Raw genomic sequence first — 6,653 nt, forward strand, 5'->3', positions numbered from 1 at the left:
TACGTGCTAGATCCATGCCTGGGAGACAGAAGGATCACCCAGACAGACAAAATATCTTACCCTGGTGGAACATGTATTTTCCCAACAGTATTTCCTAGAATGGTCTGGGGACAGATAGGCAGAAGAGCTATTATGGTGTCCACAGCACCTGAGAGACAGCTTTCTAAAGGACATTAAACCTTAAAGAGCAAGGCCAGAGCTGAACCTAGACCCTGTCTTCTAGACTCCTTACCCCCATAGCAGCTGACCCAAGCACTCAGCAAAGTGCCCTGAGGACGTCAGGCCGACCTCCGAACGACAAGGCTGTAGAAGACCGTGGAGGGTAGATCAGTCAATATGCGACTAAAAATTCTTCATCCAAAGTCAGCCTGCTTGGCGAAGCTGACTGACTTGGTCTACCCGGGGCTGGAAATTGCGATTTCACTTTCCCAATTTCTGACTATGTTTTGCAATTAACATCCTCAAACACAGAGGAGTAAGAGTTTAAGACCACGTGAAATGAACGGAGGGAAAAAGAGCATTACTTGGTGTCCATAATTATAAAGCCATGCCCAGTGTGCTATCTTATTTACCACTGCCCTGTATTTGTGTGAAAAGGGGTCCTGTCTCATAGGGCAAGAAGCAGACTGGCACTCAGAAAAGAGAAGGGACTTGCCCAAGGTACTGCTCAGGATTTAAAACTTCATACTTCCAAGTGCAAGGTGTCAGCCACACTCAAACAACTGACCTCTAAAGATTGAAATATGGAGCAAGGTCAGAATAATTACCCTTTGCCTGAGTTTTCTTATCTAAAAAGGTGGAGGTGATGTTAGTTTGGCAGATTAAAAAGTATTGAGTGCCCAGTATGTGCTAAAATTATAATGAGTGGGCTTTTCCAAAATGCTGTGAGCTCCTTGTTGGTAACATTAATGTAGGTATTATTTTCTCTTGACGCGTATGACCTGGGTCACCACCACCACAAAAAGGGAAGATATAATTATATATACTTAAAACAGCCTGCCAAATAATTAGATGCCATGATTTAACATCTTAAGGAATGAATTCTAGGAAGCTCTTATTAGCATTCAAGCAGTGAAGTAAAGCATATATGATTATAAACAGTACAGAACTAAATCAGAATATCATTTCCTTAGAAGAATTTTTTTTTTTTGCTCTGTAGAATTGAAAATAGCCAATGGATCTGAAAATTCAGCTTGATTTATCTGATCTTGGCTAATTAGACCTGACTGTCTCAATTCTAGAGCTGAGGAATACCTGAAACAAAAAATTAAAAGCAAGCTGAAAAGAATTGTCCTTTTTATTTCTTGGCAAAAACCAGAGGATGAATAAAGCAAATATGCTTTAAAAAAGATCTTTGCCCAGATGGCAAATTCAGTATACAATGAATCTGAGCGTTGCCTAAACATAGCTACAAATAAAAATCATCTGATGATGGGGGCAGGGTATGAGGAAGATAACCTTGAGCAAATAGTTTTATAAAAGGCACTCTTAGTCAAGGTATAAAAATTGACATTGAACTCCCCTGGCGACTCAGACGGTTAGAAGTCCACCTGCAATGCGGGAGACCTGGGTTGGGAAGATCCCCTGGAGGAGGAAATGGCAACCCACTACACTATTCTTGCCTGGAAAGTCCCATGGCTGGAGGAGCCTGGCAGGCTACAGTCCACGGGGTTGCAGAGTTGGACATGACTGAGCAACTACATTTCTTTCTTTCTATGGAGAAGAAATGAGAAGTATTTTATTTGTTGGTACTTCTCCTGGCCTTGGGTTAGGTTTATTTTGTTGTTTCTTCCAGTTCTCTGACTTCTGAATTTACTAAGACAGAAAGTTGGGCTGTATAGGCAAGAAATAGCATCTGGAATCAGATGGATCAACTTTGAATTCTGGTTCTGCAGCTGCCTAAATGTGTAAGGTTAGGTAAGCTATCTAACTTTTCTGAGTTTTCTAATCCATAAAGTGGGGATCATTTTAATAGCCAAATAAGAGGATTTTCCTGAGAATTAAATGAAATTATAAACGTAATACACCAAAAAGTATATAATAAATATCCAGTAAGTATTATTTCTAAGTGGTCTCTGATTCTAAATATCCTTTAGCGTCAGTTGGAGCCCTTCAATGCCTGCCGTGAAATACATAGTGGTCTTTGGAAACAAAACATAACTATCAAAAACACCATGTAGGAACTTCCCTGGCGGTCCAGTGGTTAGGACTCCACACTTCCACTGCAGGGGCCCAGCTTCAATCCCTAGTTGGAAATTAAGATCCCGCAAGCTGCGTGTCTTATAGGTTTTTCCACACAATACCATTGTGGAAAATGAGGAAGTGGGAAGAAGTCCAAGGAAAGAGAGCAGAGATAGAACAAAAACTACATCCTCTCTCTTTCCCTGCCAGCAAGCAAATGATCAGAAAGTTGGTTGTATAAAGAGTAAGTCACTTAGGAATAAATCCAAGAATTAATTCAGTTCATCAGTCCTATGCTCCTCTCAGCTAGAATCTTCTACCTGAAAAAGGTGCCATATCTGACAACACGCTCTTTGCAGCAAGGCCTTCTATGCCCCAGAAACCTCAAAACAGACCCAAGAAGTCAACATCTTAGTGGCTCTGCCTGTGAGAAGCCTGCCATGCTCTGATCGACTGGGCCTGCCCAACTACCAGAAGATTTCTGCACTTAGAATATGCAATGATGCTTTTGCATCTGTCCCTATTCCTCTCCTTCCTGGTTTCCCCCCAAAATTAAATTTATATTGCCTTTTCACCTGAAATTAGAATTTGATAGATGTGGCCCAAATTTTGTGACCAGGAACTTTGCCACAGAAATAAATCAGCCATTTTCCTTAGCTACTGCAGTTTGGCTAAAGAAAAAAGAGAAATGGCCATGTTGTCCCCCAGGAATGTCCATGACATCCAGATACCATTCTTAGTTACAGAGAAAATATTTTTTTCTGTTAAAGGGAAAAAAAAAATCTGAAATGGAAAGCAAATGTCATCACTCTGAAAGGCTGGGTAAACCTGAAGAATACTGTCATCAACTTTGCAGTTATTAAAAATCTTATCATAGAAGTATGTTTATTGACATAGAACATTATGTGCAAGATATTTTAAGTGAAAAAAGTGCCTTTATAAAATAGCATGTATGATATAGTCCTAATTTTATTAAATATATACTATAAGTATATGATTATAAGAGGCTTTAGAAAGATATACAGTAAAGTATTAATAACAGCAGTTGCTTCTAATGAGCAGAATTGTTTTTTATTTATTTATTTTGGCCATGCCAGCAGCTCCAGGCCCCCTTGCAGTGGAGGCACAGAGTCCTAACCATTCAACCATCAGGGAACTCCCTTTTATTTTCTTTTTACTTGATTCTCCTGTAATGAAAACATTGCTTTTATAATCGTGAAAAGAAAATCATATTATCCGAGTAAACATGACAAAGCACCTTTTAGGGGAAAGCCCAAAGTACATGTAGCCAACAGTTCTAGTAAATATTCCACTGTGCCCTGGAATGTTACTCAAGGGCCCCCACTTTCTTGTGAAAAGAAGTCTTGTCTCTCCTGTGACCTTCTCAGAAGTTCTCACAAAGTATTTCAATATGGCCTTTTTCCTGCCTTACCTCTCACTCAAAGCTCTGCTCCTCAGCTCTGTGGACCCCTTCTTCCCCCAGACCAATGCTGTGCTCATCCATTCCATTCCTACTTTGACCTCTTTGTTCAGCCTGTCCCTGCTTTCCAGATAGCCCCTTGTAGCTACATGAACCCTAGTCAAGCCCTGTGTCCTCTGAGGAGTCTTCTCTGAGGACTGTAGATTTCTCTTGATTGGAAGTGCCTAGCCCCAGAATCTAGTGGAACCTCAGACCTGGCACTTATCAGAGTAGAGATGTATGAACAGAGGACTTATTGGTAAGCCCATGGGACGTGTTCCCTAAAGACTCCCAGAAACACTGCTGAGGAGGGGGACATTTTGCAGGAGGCCAGAGTAAAAACATCTTGTTCTTTATTTTCCAGATTAACAGTTCATCAGGACTCTAGCTTCATGCTAGGCAAAATTTAGAAATCAGATTCCCCAAAGAAGGTGGATTTGCAAGCATAGAGGCATCTAAACAGGGCTTTCAAGTTCATTTGCAAAAATAGAATAGGACCATACTGCTCTCATGTCTGATGGAAAGAAACAAACTTTCCCCTTACAGAGTGTTTGTACTCCAAACACCAGATAAGGAGATCCCTTGATTACCAGGAACTTAATGTGCTCCTTTTTAAGTTCTCATTGTGGCGTATGGTAGTGGAATTGGGTCCACAAACAGGAGAATGATCAGTGTGTGCAGAAAAGAGAAAACTGATGGATAATTTACTGCCTGCATGTTGATGGTTGTTTCTTAGAGGAAGGATGCTTATCAGCTATCTCTGTCTTTGGAGGAACGAGCAAGAGGAAATGAACTGCTATCCTGTAGTAACAATTATAAAGTGAAAGTTGTTCAGTCGTGTCTGATTCTTTGTGCGTCTATGTACTATACAGTCCATGGAATTCTCCAAGCCAGAAAACTGGATTGGGTAACCTTTCCCTTCTCCAGGGGATCTTCCCAACCCACGGATCAAACCCACTGCAGGCAGATTCTTTACCAGCTATGCCACAAGGGAATTCCAAGAATACGGGAGTGGGTAGTGAATCTTCCCAACCCAGGAATCAAACCGAGGTCTCCTGCATTAGAGGCAGATTTTTTACCAACTGAACTATCAGGGAAGCCCAACAATTATAAGGCCAGCATTAATTAAGCACTTACTATGTGTCAGGTACTCTTCTAAATGTTTTATATGTATTATATAATTTATTCCTCACCACTCATGAGGCAGGTACTATTATTATCCTCTTTTTACAGATGATGCAACTGAGGCACAAAGGGATTAAGTAACTTGTATAATCTAAAATAACTGGTATTAAGTACCCAAACTCTTAACTCCTGGAGAGCCTTTAGCATCAGATCACAAGTAATTTCCACTAAAAGGAAGAACTTGACCACCCAACCATCTGACATTTTCAATGCCTAGCTGTCTCCAAGAATAGAGTCCTTAAAGACTGCAGCTTAGGGAGTGGCCTATGGTTCAGCCCATCGCATCAATCCTACTCCCTAAACGCGTCCATCCCATCTCCTCCTCCACTGTCTCCTTGTACCATGCCCTTCTGCTCTCCTTCCTTCTGATGTACCCTCTTGTTCTCTTTCTTTCTCTACGACTCCTTCATTTCCAGCCTGTTGGGATAACCCATTGGCACCGTCTGGCTGCTCTTATGGCAGTCAGGGGCTTCCTTGGAGACTCAGTGGTAAAGAATCCGCCTGCCAATGCAGGAGATGCGGGTTCGATCCCTGGGTCAGGAAGATCCCCTGAAGAAGGAAATGGCAACCCACTCCAGTATTCTTGCCTGGGAAATCCCATGGACAAAGGAGCCTGGAGGGCTGTCGTCCCTGGGGTCGCAGAGTCAGACATAACTTAGTAACTCAACAATAACAAACGGCAATCAGAGTCAAATAGGCTTCTGGTCCCTGAGCTACACCTTTTCAAGCCTTCTTCTTTGGGAATAAAGTCCTTTCCATTCTTAGGCTGAGCACAGGCAGCCTAAAAAGCAATGAGAAGAAAAAAGACCAAATTATTCTGCAAACAATTTGCCCAGCTCATTCCCCATGTCAGGGAGTATTAGTTGCCCAGATTGGTTTGTCCTGCCTTTAAGTCAAGTAAAAAACAATGTGAACTGCACTGTCCTCCTCCCAGGAGCCAACTGAAGTGCAAGGAAAAGAAAGTTGGGCTCATCTCCACTTATGCCATCAACAGTTATGACTGAGTACATCCTTTCCTACTGGTTTCCCCATCCAACAATGTAGAGATTAGACGATACTGGTGAGTTCTCAAATTAGGATTTGTGGGTGAATTCAGGAGGCCCCATCAATTCCTAAAGGATAATTTTTTAATTAAAATTTTTATTGATAATTTTAGATTCATATGCAGTTGTAAGAAATACTAGAGATCCCAGTTTCCCAGTGGTAACATCTTGTACTATAGTAGTACACAATGGGGATATTGATATTCATAAAATCTATCTTATTCAGATTTTCCCAGTTCTACATACATTCATTTGTGTAGTTGTTGGTGAGTGTTTGTGTATTTACTGCTATATAGTTGGGAATTTTCTTTTTCATGTGTTTTCTGGGGAAGGGCTCTCCAGTATCAGAGATACAAAATGGGGATTGGTGCCCAGCTCTGGGAATTCTAGAAGACCACACCCCAAACCTCTATAGCTGTTCCAACAGCAACACTTAATTAGGACTTACCACATGGCACAAATAGGAATGTATGTGGGGGAGAGTTGACAGAAAGAGATGCAGGGAGAGCAGGAAAACCGAGTGGTATATAACACGGTCCACTGAGCTATGCTCCAGCAGGGGAAGACAGTCCAACAGGTAAACAAGTCATTCATTAGACATTTATAGAAGAGAGATGGCCGTGTTGCTTGAGGCAGCTTGGTAACTATTTCCATGAAGCTGATGCTTGAGCTACATGTTAAAAAATAGTCCAGAATTCTTCAGCAGAGAACTGTTAAAATCCATTCTCTTTTTAAAAATTCATTCCTTCTTAAATCATATCTATTCTAGATATTTTGGAGAAAAC

This window comes from Ovis canadensis, chromosome 5 (genome assembly GCF_042477335.2).
Source record: "Ovis canadensis isolate MfBH-ARS-UI-01 breed Bighorn chromosome 5, ARS-UI_OviCan_v2, whole genome shotgun sequence".
In the NCBI taxonomy this organism is placed as follows: Eukaryota; Metazoa; Chordata; class Mammalia; order Artiodactyla; family Bovidae; genus Ovis; species Ovis canadensis.